Consider the following 13,516-nt stretch of genomic DNA (forward strand, 5'->3'; position numbering starts at 1 on the left):
TGCTTCCAGGTACAGCAGGTGGCATGTGTCTTTTTCTTTGTCAATGATTTTTATGTTTTCTTCTAGCATGCTTCGGGTCACTTCGGTTTTGTGTTTGGTAGTGTAGTGTTGTTTTATTTCTCCGTTTTGTAGATGGCAGGTGAGTCGTCTTGACAGCGTGGTTCGTGTCATCCTAACGTATTTTTGGGGTCAACAGCCTTCAATAGCACAGGTATGTTCGTAGATGACGTGGCTTTGCTGCAGGTGTCGTAGTGTTGGCTTCGAGTTGTTTCTGATGAGTAGTTGCGATGTTTGCATACTCTTGTAGTAGATTGTAGGTGAACAAGTGGCACACCCAACCGGCAAACGACACCACCAAGGAAAGCAACATCAACCTCTATAACAAAAGCCACATGTCCTCATCATACAAAACAAAGAAGCGAACCATAATAAACATAATCAGGAACAACGTCACCCCTACAGATCCGACAAAGAAAGTGCAACTTACAATCTACTACAAGAGTATGAAAACATCGCAACTACTCATCAGAAACAACTCGAAGCCAACACTACGACACCTGCAGCAAAGCCAAGTCATGTACGAACATACCTGTGCTATTGAGGGCTGTGGACCTCAAAAAATACTCTTACACCAAAATGGTGTGTGTATACGGCATATCTCCTACACCAAAAAACAGTATCCAGCATATATTTTACACTGGAAAGGGTTCAGGTGTACGAGGGCGGGGATGGCGATAAATTGAGGGATATAATCATTACCAGGCAAGTAGTTCAGGATGGGATACATAAGCTTAAGAAGAATAAGTCGCCAGGTCCTGACGGGATATTTCCGAGGGTATTAAAGGAATTAGGTGATGTACTCAGTGACCCACTAACCGACATCTTTAAGATCTCGGTAAATACTGATTATGTGCCCAGCCTATGGAAAGTAGCTAATGTGACGCCGATTTTCAAAAAGGGGGACAGGTCAGCTGCTTCAAACTATCGCCCAATTAGCTTAACATCGGTTATAGGCAAGAAGCTGGAGTCCATAATAGCCAGGAACATTCGGGAGCATCTAGAGAAACATAGCTTAATTCACGACTCGCAGCATGGGTTCACTAAAGGTAGGTCATGCCTCACCAATCTCTTGTCCTTCGCTCAAAGGAGCTGCCTCGTACAGGCCTACCGGCCTCTTGCAGACTCCTGCGTTCTTATGTTCTTATGTTCTTATGTACAATAAAGTATTTGAGGCGGTAGACACAGATGAAAATTATGATGTAATCTATCTTGATTTTAGTAAAGCTTTTGACAAAGTTCCTCACCAACGACTGTTGCTTAAATTACAGGCTCACGGAGTAGAGGGTAAAGTTTTGAACTGGGTCAAGGCGTTGCTTAGCAATAGGAAGCAAAGAGTGCAAATCAATGGTAAAAGATCTGACTAGGGATGTTACGAGTGGGGTCCCACAAGGTTCGGTATTAGGTCCACTTTTGTTTATTATTTATATCAATGACTTAGATACAGGAATTAGTAGTGATGTCAGTAAGTTTGCAGATGATACCAAGCTCGGTAGAGTAATTGAGTAGGATCAGGACGCTAGTATTCTCTAGGATGAACTAAACAGATTGTATGACTGGGCGGATAAATGGCAGATGGAGTTCAATGTAGGGAAGTGCAGTATTCTGAGTGTAGGTAGGAACAACCCCTCTCATAACTATTGCTTAAATGACACTCTCATAAGCAGGTCTGGGTGCGAGAGATTTAGGGGTCTTAGTGAGCTCTGATCTCCGTCCAAGGGCACAATGCATTCAAGCTAGAAATCGAGCAAATAAGGTACTGGGATTTATTTCAAGGAGCGTAAGCAACTGAAGCGCCGAAGTCTTCCTCAAACCCTATTTAGCATTAGTTAGACCTCATCTTGACTATGCGGTTCAGTTCTGTTCACCTTGCTATAGAATGGATATCAAAATGTTAGAATCAGTGCAGAGGAGGATGACTAAAATGATTCAGGGGTTGAGAAACTTGCCATACGAGGAAGAACTCAAACAGTTAAACTTGCATTCTCTAGAAAGGCGAAGGGTGCGTGGAGACATGATAGAAGTTTATAAATGGATGAAGGGCTTTAATAAGGGGGATATTCATAAGGTTTTGTTGGTAAGAGAACCGGGTAGGACACGAAGTAATGGGTTTAAACTGGATAAATTCAGATTCAACAGGGACATAGGCAAAAATTGGTTTACTAACAGGGTTTTGGATGAGTGGAATAGGCTTAGCAGTCATGTGGTGAGTGCCAATACAACTGTCACATTCAAAAATAGATTAGATAAATTCATGGACAGCGATATTAAGTGGGGTTAGATACACGGGAGCTTAGGTTCAAAGGAGCTGCAATGTACAGGCCTACCGGCCTCTTGCAGACTCCTACGTTCTTATGTTCTTATGTTAAGACTGCGCTGCAAACACCCTCTATAAAACTGTTAAAAAATGAATGTAGGATGATGGACTCAAAATTGAAAACCTGGTTGTTGTAGGAAGTGATGGTGCCACCTAAATGGTAGGTCCTCACAATTATCTTGTAACCCTGCTGAAAAATGATATCGCTAACCCAACAGTATTTTGGTGCATATGTCATTCATTGCACCTAGCTGCCAGTAAAGCATCAGAAGTGTTGCCAACAGTTTTATCATTCATTGCTCGTGAAACACACAATTGGTTCTCACATAGTCCTAAACGAAATCAGAAATATCGGGAAATATATCAAACACTAGAGAAAGCAACACCCAAGAAAATCCCAGGTATGGCAACAACTCGCTGGTTAGCCCGTTTAGAGACTATGAATGTTATTGTTGAGCAGTGGGATGCACTTAAGCGCTTTTCACTTTCAGATGGCAGCATCCAGTGAACGGTGCCGCACAGCTAAGCTTCTATTGGAAGCTAATAATGATCCTCAGAACAAACTGTACATGGTATTTACACGGAAAATCCTCAAAGAGGTAGTCGGGGTGAATAAGCTGTTTCAAGCTCAGAGTGCTGATGTCACAAAATTGATAGAAGATTTACTGAAAATGTACAGGAATATAATGCAAATGATTGTAGAACCTACTCACCTTTCAAAGTGTCCAGTTGAAAAACTTCATGGGCTAAAGTTTTTAGACCATTTGATACCAGTACCTGCCATTCATTTTGGACACGAGTTTAACACCACCTCATCTGCATTTCCATTTAACGATGATCAAGTCGCATATCTTATAGAGCGTTGCAGAATTTTTTTGGTAGAACTGATCCAAGAAGTGCAGATGCGTTTACCAGAAAATATTGAGTGCTTGCTAATGCTCAAACATCTCCATCCAAAAACAGCTCCTTCTCAGTGCAAAGGCAACGTTTCTTCATTAGCTGCAAAGTATCGATCAACCTTCAAAGACATGGATCAGCTTGAGAATGAATGGCAAGCCTTATATCTGGAACGGTGGCATCAGGAATGCTTGAGTGATACCATTTCATGGGCTCAAGTTAATGAAGAAAAAAACTCCATGGGTCAAAAAAGGTTTTCAAATATTGCATCACTAGCATTAGCACTTCTTCCACTCCCGTTCTCTAACGCTTCGGTGGAAAGGATATTCTCCCAGATGAATGTGCTCCACTCGAAGCTTAGAAATCGCCTTAGCGTTCGAAGTGTAGAAGCACTTTTACAAATAAAATATGGATTAAAGCTTCGGGCGCAAACATGTGTAAACTTCGAACCCACAAGTGATATGCTAAAGAACTTCAGTGCAAAAGACTTAACAGCTCATGAAAATGATGTTAAGGAAGAAATGGTGACCCTGGAAGAAGATTAGATAACTAGGTGGCTATATACTGCATGTTTCATACCTGCAGTCTTCATATATGCTTAGGTAAGTTATTGTTTTTGTAGAATACGTATTTTATGGGATATTATGTGGGAATCTGAGATGACTTTGTTGGAATTTGTAGGAAAATTTGGGTGGATGCGTGGGAATTTTTAGTTTTTAAAGTGGCAACACTGCCACAAACCCTCAGCTCGTGAAGACCGTCGGCCCCGCACACAGAAGCACTGCTGTCTGCTGCCTATATGTACGTGTGTCTTTTTCTTGTTATCCATACTCTTTAATTATTCTGACAGGTGGCCTATGAATACCAATTTTAGTTATAATATACGGCAAATAGTGTATATTCATATAAGTAAACAAAGACACTTTTATTCGAATACAGTTGCGGATATTTCAAGAACACTCTTCTTAAGTTCAGCAGTGTCATTTTTAACTCAAGATTTTGTAAAGAATATTTTCATTGACTCAGCTGTTAGGGCCCCAGCGGTCGACAACCTTTGGCTCCGGAGCCACATGCGGCTCTTTCAAGAGACATGTGCTCCTGCCACCAACGTAAATTTGTCTAAGACTCTAAGGTATTGTAGAAAAATAAGAGAGAGAGAGAGAGAGAGAGAGAGAGAGAGAGAGAGAGAGAGAGAGAGAGAGAGAGGCGAGACGCGAGGTCTACGAGTATGTTTCCCGTATGATACATGTCCGCCCATGTCTACCCAAGGCAGTGCAGGCCATTGTCAATATAAGGAATGTCGGGACACGCGCATCGGGGGGGAGGGAGTATGAGGGAGGGATGGGAGGTATAGCTGTGACGTATAATGGGGTAGCGATGACAGAAAATGGATGAAGTAATGCTTGAACAGAGACTACATTAAAATGTCAACTTTTAACGTTTATTTAGTTCTTACATTAAATTTTTGTTACCACACTCAATGTAATGTTATAGTTTTTTTTTTTTTTATTGAGAAGACTTAGTAATAGGTTAATTTTCATGACGACCAAGAATCGATCGATTTAACAATTCGTTTATGTTAAGTTGGATTGGAAAACTGGTTTAACGATAGACTTACATGGTTTCCTTGCTCTTCACATGGGTTTCATAATTCAGTAAACATGAGGATAAGGTAGGATATCTACTACTACAACAATTATAGTTATAAAACTCTTTGGGCGCACTCATTTATTACCACCATAGGAGGCGGGGGAGGATGGCTTTTAGGGTTTGAGCCCCAGATCTTTCATCAAAAGCCCCAGATCTTTTTTTTTAAAGATTTTAAGGTGTTGATAATTTTTTTTTTTTACTTAATTCATTACACAGTAACTTGATTCTAGTGTAGGACGCCCCTGATTACAGCAGAGGATACAATCTGATGTTGCACCAGACAGGCTATAATAGTGACATCACTGTCACCGTAAATCTGTAATTTTGCATATTATATATATATATATATATATATATATATATATATATATATATATATATATATATATATATATATATATATATATATATATATATATATATATATATATAGTTAGATAGATAGATAGATAGATAGCTGTAGGAGACCGCTTCCTCCAATTGGTACAACTGAAACTCCTCACGTCAGACTGGCCTTTATTCCTCCACCAAACAGCTGACATGGGTGTACTTGTTTCTGTAAACATATTTTCACAATCACAATGACATACATAATACATAGGCACTTTGGCTCACACAGTATGGCTCACAAATAAAGTAGCACAATGCAAACCCTAAATATGGCGTTTATAAATATGAAACACCAGCCAATATGCCGGCTCAGCGTTGTTCACTTACCAAGATTATAACCCTTCCCATGCCTCAACGAGCAACCTCCTGCGAGCCAAATCCACCTCCCAGTCCTCTCCCATCTTGCAACAGTAAGCACAAACAACAATAGCACGGTGTCGCTATCTCATTCTTGTGGAGGGCGGCTACAGCGGCGGCGTGCTGGACGAGTGTCTTGAACCTCTGCCGCCTCCAAGGCTTTCCTACCCCCTACCCAGCGATCACCACAACACACGAAATCCACATGAAACTTGCATGACAAAAAATGACACAAGTAACCTCAAACTGGCCACCATACAACATGTAAAATTATAAATGTATCAAAATAACAAATACAAGTTTTATATATATGAGAGTTGCAAAACTGCAGAGTACACTACAACGAAGCGCCAAATTTGAAATGCTCGGGCGGCGCTTACACCCTCCCCTTTGAATCATCCTAGCGGTTCAAAAACTTGACATAGTTCCTTGTTTCACCTTACATAACTTCCAGCATATGAGGTATAATCATTACCAAGAGGTAGTGCTGTAATACACGAGGCAGCACTATAGTAGTACTTATTACATCTTAAGCTTATTTCTACAACTTAAATACTATCATTTTCATACAAAAGAATCAATTTAGACACAGGTCTATTCAGAACAGAGTTTCCACACTTTAGAGTTACACTGCGGACTAGTCCATCCTGACTTAATTTAACATGATCAACTCGACCTAATGGCCAATGACACCTTGGGACATTTTCATCTATTATTAACACATCACCTACAGATAAACTACTACCTTTTACATGCCATTTCTGTCTTTCCTGTAGAGTTAGTAAACATTCATGTCTCCATCTCTTCCAAAATAAATCCGCTAAATATTGAATATGGCGCCACCTCCTTTTGCAATACATGTCCTTTGAAGTCATATTACCAACAATATAAGGTCCTTCTCTCAGTGTAAGTAGATGGTTAGGTGTCAAGGGCTTTGGGTCATCACAATCATCTGAAATATTTGACAAGGGGCGGCTATTGATAACCGCTTCAACTCACACATTAGTGTGGTTAAACCTTCATCAGTCATTGTTTGTTCCTTCATGACTCCATTCAACACCTTTCGCACAGTCCTGATCTGTCTTTCCCATGCACCACCAAAGTGAGATGCATGTGGTGGGTTAAACTTCCAATCTACGTTCTTTAAGAAGAGGGTACCATGTATACGAGACTGGTTCCAATCCTTAATGGCCTCTCTTAACTCCCTCTCTGCACCTACAAAGTTAGTACCCCTGTCACAATAGATGGACTTAACCTGTCCTCTCCTAGCCATAAATCTTCTAAGAGCATTGATGAAAGAATCTGTGGAAAGGGACTCAACTACTTAAATGTGTACAGCTCTTAATGTTAGGCATGAAAATATTACACCATATCTTTTAACTTCTGAACGACCTCTTTTGGTGTAGAATGGGCCAAAACAATATATACCTGTGCTAGTAAATGATGGCTGATCTGAGCACACTCTGCCATCAGGAAGATCAGACATTTGTTGTTGTATGACAGGTGCCTGATATCTGCGACACTTAATGCAATCTCCAATAACCTTGCGTACTGTGGCATTACTTCTTACAATCCAATAACTTTCCCTAAGTGAGGACAAGACATGTTGACGACCTTGGTGTCCTACTCTCTCATGACAGTCCCTGGTAATCATCATAGTTACATGATGTCTGCCTGGAAGGATCACTGGATGTTTAGCGTCAGACCGTATTGTAGCATATGCAAGCCTACCTCCTACTCTCAACAATCCATCATGTAGGAAGGGGTTCAGTTTGATTACACTGGTCAACAGCCAATTTTCATCGGGGATATTATGTGGTGTTTAATATGTAGTTTTCCCCGCTGATTTCAAAAATATAATCGGTTTCCTTCTATCAGGCACAGCTTTTCTGATGAGATAAGAGAGACATATAACTAAGATCAGCAGCATCGCTACATGTAAACGTCTTTTACAGGTATTTAATAACCAATTGTGTGCATTCTCTATTTTTATGTTTTCCATTATTATTTTAGATGGTTGAGTCAAGCATTTTTCACAAAATATTTCATCGATCTTCTTTTGTACCTTCAAAAACTTTACTTTTTGTTACAGGTGTCCTATCAACATCACCATCATCATCATCACCATCATCAAACTCTATTCAGGATGTCTAGGCATTGCAAGAACAGTCCTGATATATTTTGCTATGTCTGCGGTTCATTTACCACCAAAACTCAGCAACGTGTCATCACAATTGAAATCAAGAAGATCTACCAGTTATATACTTTGGATACCCTCTTGGAGATCAAGATAAGAGTTGGGCACCGCATATCATCTGCTCAGCTTGTTCAAATAGAATAAGGGATTGGCTTAATAAGAGCAACTGCCAAGCACTATGTGCAATCAGAATGGCCCCTGCGAAAATCATATGAACCGTGAGTTTTTAGCGTCCAGAGTAAGCCACTTGTAAACCCAGAAAATTTTCTCCTTCCCCCTCTTCACATAAAGCTTGGCCTCATGAAACAATTCGTGAAGACACTTGCTAGGAAAACTCAGGAGGTTTCGAATATGTGAAGGCTAAGTTTCCAAAAATTACAGAGGCAAAACTGAAGGAAGGCTTATTCGTAGGTATGCAGATAAAAGAACTCCTGAAGGACAACAACCTCCTCACAACCCTGGATGAGACAGAGCTTAAAGCTTGGGAATCCTTCAAATGGCTCTGTGAAAACTGTGAAAACTTCGTAGGCATCAAGAGATCTCTAGAGGTTAGAAATGGAGTGAAATGTCATATAAACTCCTATGCTGCAATGGACTGTCGGATGTCACCGACAGTCCATTTCCTTGATTCACACCTGGACTTTTTTGCAGAGAACCTTGGAGCAGTGTCTGATGAACAAGGGGAACGCTTTCATCAAGATATTGCATCAATGGACCAACGATATCAAGGATTTTGGAATGCAGGGATGTTAGCTGACTACTGCTGGATGTTATACAGGGATGAACCTGAGAAAAAAACACAAAATAAGTCCAAATCTCAAAGATTTTAAGATGCAATTCATTACTGTACATTCTAACTTTATTTTGTACATAACAGTTTTCATTTTGTACAATAAAAAGCCATGTAAGTGTCATATGTTGTATTCAATAAACCTGATACAGATATGCTTTACATACCCTGTACGTTAAAACAACAGGTATCAGTAACATTAAAATGTGACCTGATAGAGAAAAACGGACCTCAGATCCGTAATCAGCATAAAAAATTAACACAGAAAAGTCAGTTTGGAACTCTGATGATTAAAAAAAGTTTCATTTTGTTGACCAGTGTTATGGAACTTTTTCTCTTCACAGCTTCACCCTTCCTCAAGGTTTCCAATTCTTCACCAAAGATTTCTTCCTGCACTACTTTAACAATAGCTCTTTCTCCTTCCTCTAAATCCTTCACAGTTAGGGGTCCACTATTAGTTATATCATTACCTTTCCTCAAGACTCTTGAAGCGCAGCAACCATACCACTGCCCTTTTCAATTTATTCCAACTTGAATAAAGCACCTCTAAACCTCACCTTCTCTTCCTTACCGAAACACAGGTTTCTGAGGCTACTGACAGCAATCTCTACTCTGTTCCCTCCTTCTATCTCTGTCCTAAATTTCAATCCAAAGCTGGATGTTGCGCCTACGTGCGCAACGACATCACTTGCTCTCGTGCCCACGACCTTGACTCTTCTGAATTTTCCACCATCTGGTTAAGACTTCACTGTCATTCTATTACTAAATACATCTGTGCTGTTTATCTCTCACCTAACTCTACCAACTATGTAAAATTCTTTGACTATTTGAATTCTAAAGTGGAGCACATCTTGACCCACTCTCCCTTCGCTGAAATCTCCATCTTAGGAGATTTCAATGTTCACCACCAGCTTTGGCTTTCATCCTCTTTCACTGACCATCCTGGTGAACAAGCCTACAACTTTGCTATCCTCAACGACCTAGAGCAGTTGGTCCAGCACCCTACACGTATTCCCGACCGTCTTGGAGATCGGCCCAACATTCTAGACCTCTTCCTTACCTCAAACCCTTCTGCTTATTCTGTCAAACTGTTCTCTCCGTTGGGCTCCTCCGATCACAATCTTATTTCTGCAGCCTGTCCTATCGCTCCTGTACACCCTCTGGACCCACCGAAGAGGCGATGCTTCTGGCATTTTGCCTCAGCTCGGTGGGACGACCTGAGGATGTACTTTTCCGATTTCCCGTGGAATGATTATTGCTTCCAGGATAGAGACCCCTCTGTGTGTGCTCAGCGCATCACAGAGGTGATTGTCTCTGGAATGGAGGCATACATTCCTCGTTCTTTCTCTACTCCTCACGCAAAAAAGCCTTGGTTTAATCACGCTTGTTCTCGTGCTGTCAATGATAGAGAGGTAGCTCACAAAAGGTACCAGAACCTTCAAACTAATGCTAATTATGAACTTTACATTTCTGCCCGAAATCGTGCCAAATCTATTCTCCGACTAACCAAAAATTCTTTCATTAATAGAAAATGTCAAAACCTTGCTTTCTCTAACTCTTCCCGTGACTTCTGGCATCTAGCCAAAAACATCTCCTCCAACTTCACTTCTTCATCTTTCCCTCCACTCCTCCTATTGTCCTTAAAAACTGTGCCTCCGTGCTGTCACCCTGCCTGGTCAAACTCTTTCGCCTCTGCCTGTCAACATCTACCTTTCCTTCTTGCTGGAAGTATGCCTTCATACAGCCTGTGCCTAAGAAGGGTGACCGCTCCAATCCCTCAAACTACCGTCCTATTGCTTTACTTTCTTGTCTATCTAAAGCTTTTGAATCAATCCTTAACCGGAAGATTCAAAAGCACCTTTCCACTTCTGACCTTCTATCTGATCGCCAGTATGGGTTCCGCAAGGGGCGTTCTACTGGTGATCTCCTAGCCTTCTTAACTGACTCTTGGTCATCCTCACTTAGCCGTTTCGGTGAAACTTTTGCTATTGCGCTGGACATATCAAAAGCTTTTGATAGGGTCTGGCACAAATCTTTGCTTTCTAAACTACCCTCCTACGGTCTCTATCCTTCTCTCTGTACCTTTATCTCCAGTTTCCTCTCTGACCGTTCTATTTCTGCCGTGGTAGACGGTCACTGTTCTTCCCCTAAATCTATTAACAGTGGTGTCCCACAGGGTTCTGTCCTATCTCCCACTCTTTTTCTGTTGTTCATTGATGATCTTCTTTCCAAAACGAACTGTCCTATCCATTCCTACGCCGATGATTCCACTCTGCATTATTCAACTTCTTTTAATAGAAGACCCACCCTTCAGGAACTTAACGACTCAAGGCTGGAGACTGCAGAACGCTTAGCCTCAGACCTTACTATTATTTCCGATTGGGGCAAGAAGAACCTGGTGTCCTTCAATGCCTCAAAAACACAGTTTCTCCACCTATCCACTCGACACAATCTTCCAAACAACTATCCCCTATTCTTTGACAACACCCAGCTATCACCTTCCTCAACACTAAACATTATCGGTCTATCCTTAACTCAAAATCTCAACTGGAAACTTCATATCTCATCTCTTACTAAATCAGCTTCCTCGAGGCTGGGCGTTCTGTACCGAGTCCGCCAGTTCTTCTCCCCTGCACAGTTGCTGTCCATATACAGGGGCCTTGTCCGCCCTCGTATGGAGTATGCATCTCATGTGTGGGGGGGCTCCACTCACACAGCTCTTCTGGACAGAGTGGAGGCTAAGGCTCTTCGTCTCATCAGCTCTCCTCCTCATACTGATAGTCTTCTACCTCTTAAATTCCGCCGCAATGTTGCCTCTCTTTCTATCTTCTATCGATATTTCCACGCTGACTGCTCTTCTGAACTTGCTAACTGCATGCCTCCCCCCCTCCCGCGGCCCCGCTGCACTCGACTTTCTACTCATGCTCATCCCTATACTGTCAAAACCCCTTTTTGCAAGAGTTAACCAGCATCTTCATTCTTTCATCCCTCACGCTGGTAAACTCTGGAACACTCTTCTTTCATCTGTATTTCCTCCTGCCTACGACTTAAACTCTTTCAAGAGGAGGGTATCAGGACACCTCTCCTCCCGAAACTGACCTATCTTTCGGCCACCTCTTTGGATTCTTTTTAGGAGCAGTGAGTAGCGGGCTTTTTTTTTAATAATGTTTGTTTTTTGTGTGCCCTTGAACTGTCTCCTTTGCTGTAAAAAAAAAAAAAAAAAAGTAGTAGAATTTTTGCAGAGTCACTGTTGCTTGAGACATTACTAGCACCAATAAACTTCTTACCTTCTAAGTCACCATCATTTACAGACATCACGGAAGGATCACAAGGCCATTTACCTTCCTCCTGGTACAAAAACTCTGGACCTGGGAGCCAACGCTCATTCTGATTTCCTCTAGTTGCATCATCTGCTGGATTCAGGGCAAAATCTACATATCTCCATTGATCCACATGAGATCCATCATGAATAAAAGACAAACGATTAGCCACAAATGTGTGGAACCTAATTTTATCATTCCTGATGTATCTCAGTACAGTGGTGCTGTCAGTCCAGAAAACTATATTTTCTATTGTTATTTCAATTGTCCTTACTATCATGTGATTAACCTTAACAGCAGTCACAGCTGCTATCAACTCAAGTCTTGGAATAGTGATTGCCTTCAGTGGTGTTACATGTGCCTTACCAAACAAAAATTCACAGTGGACATCACCATTTGCATTACATAACCTTACGTAAGACACACTTCCATACCCTCTTTCACTGGCATCACAAAAATTATGTAGCTGACAAGAAACAACAGGTCCAAATCCCTTAGGCTTTATGCATCTATCCAAAGCTACCTTTGTTAATTCATTCAAAGAATCCATCCATGTGAACCACCTGCTTTGAAGAGGCTCAGGTATTGTTTCATCCCATCCAAGTTTTAACCTCGAAGCTTCCTGCATAATCAACCTTCCATGCAATAGAGATGGTGCTACCATACCAAGTGGATCATACATTGAACTAATGACTGACAACACCCCCCTCTTGGTCAAAGGTTTACTCTTATCCCCAATAGATATTGTGAGGGTGTCTGACTCGGTATTCCAACACATACCTAGAGCCTTCTCCATGGGTAAAGAGTCATAACCTATATATAATTCTTTCACCTTTTTACCAAGTTCCTCCAAATGGAATGACTCCAAAAGCTTCCTATTGTTGCTTACAAATTTTGTTAATTCAAAGCCACCATTGGCACAAAGATCCTTTAGTTCATGTGCGACATGAACAAGCTTATCTTCTTCATTTCCTGATTTTAAACAGTCGTCAACATAAAAATTGTCCAATAGTAGTAGTAACAAATGTACGGAAGTGGAGGTTGCCTCTGCGGGGGGGACTGGAAGTGGGGGTTGGGGGGGTCAGCGGATGGTTACGGAAGAGGGAGTATCTGGACCCCCCCCTCCCCTACCCCCCCCATCTCTTTTACCTTTTCACCAACCCCCCCACCCCCCACCCCCTCTCGGACTAGCGTACGGAAGCGAGAGGGTGACGGGAGTAGGGATGCCCAGCAGGGAGGGGGGGGGGGGGGGAGTGACGGGAGAAGGGGTACTTGAAGGGTTAAGATAAGATCTTGGGCCCTCGACTGCTCTTCGATGTCATATGACCATAGACGTTGCCGCATCGAGTTTACCTTTTTCCGTGAAAAAGGGATCATGTGTGTGTGTGTGTGTGTGTGTGTGTGTGTGTGTGTGTGTGTGTTCCATTCCCCTCTGATTCTTGAGAAATCTGCGGCTAGCTCGAAATTTTGTGGGCCATCCTTTTTAGCCGATTATATGCTCCGAAGCGGAATTTAGTGAGGATTCTTATGGTATCTTCAAA

This window comes from Eriocheir sinensis, unplaced genomic scaffold, assembly GCF_024679095.1.
Source record: "Eriocheir sinensis breed Jianghai 21 unplaced genomic scaffold, ASM2467909v1 Scaffold98, whole genome shotgun sequence".
Lineage (NCBI taxonomy): Eukaryota > Metazoa > Arthropoda > Malacostraca > Decapoda > Varunidae > Eriocheir > Eriocheir sinensis.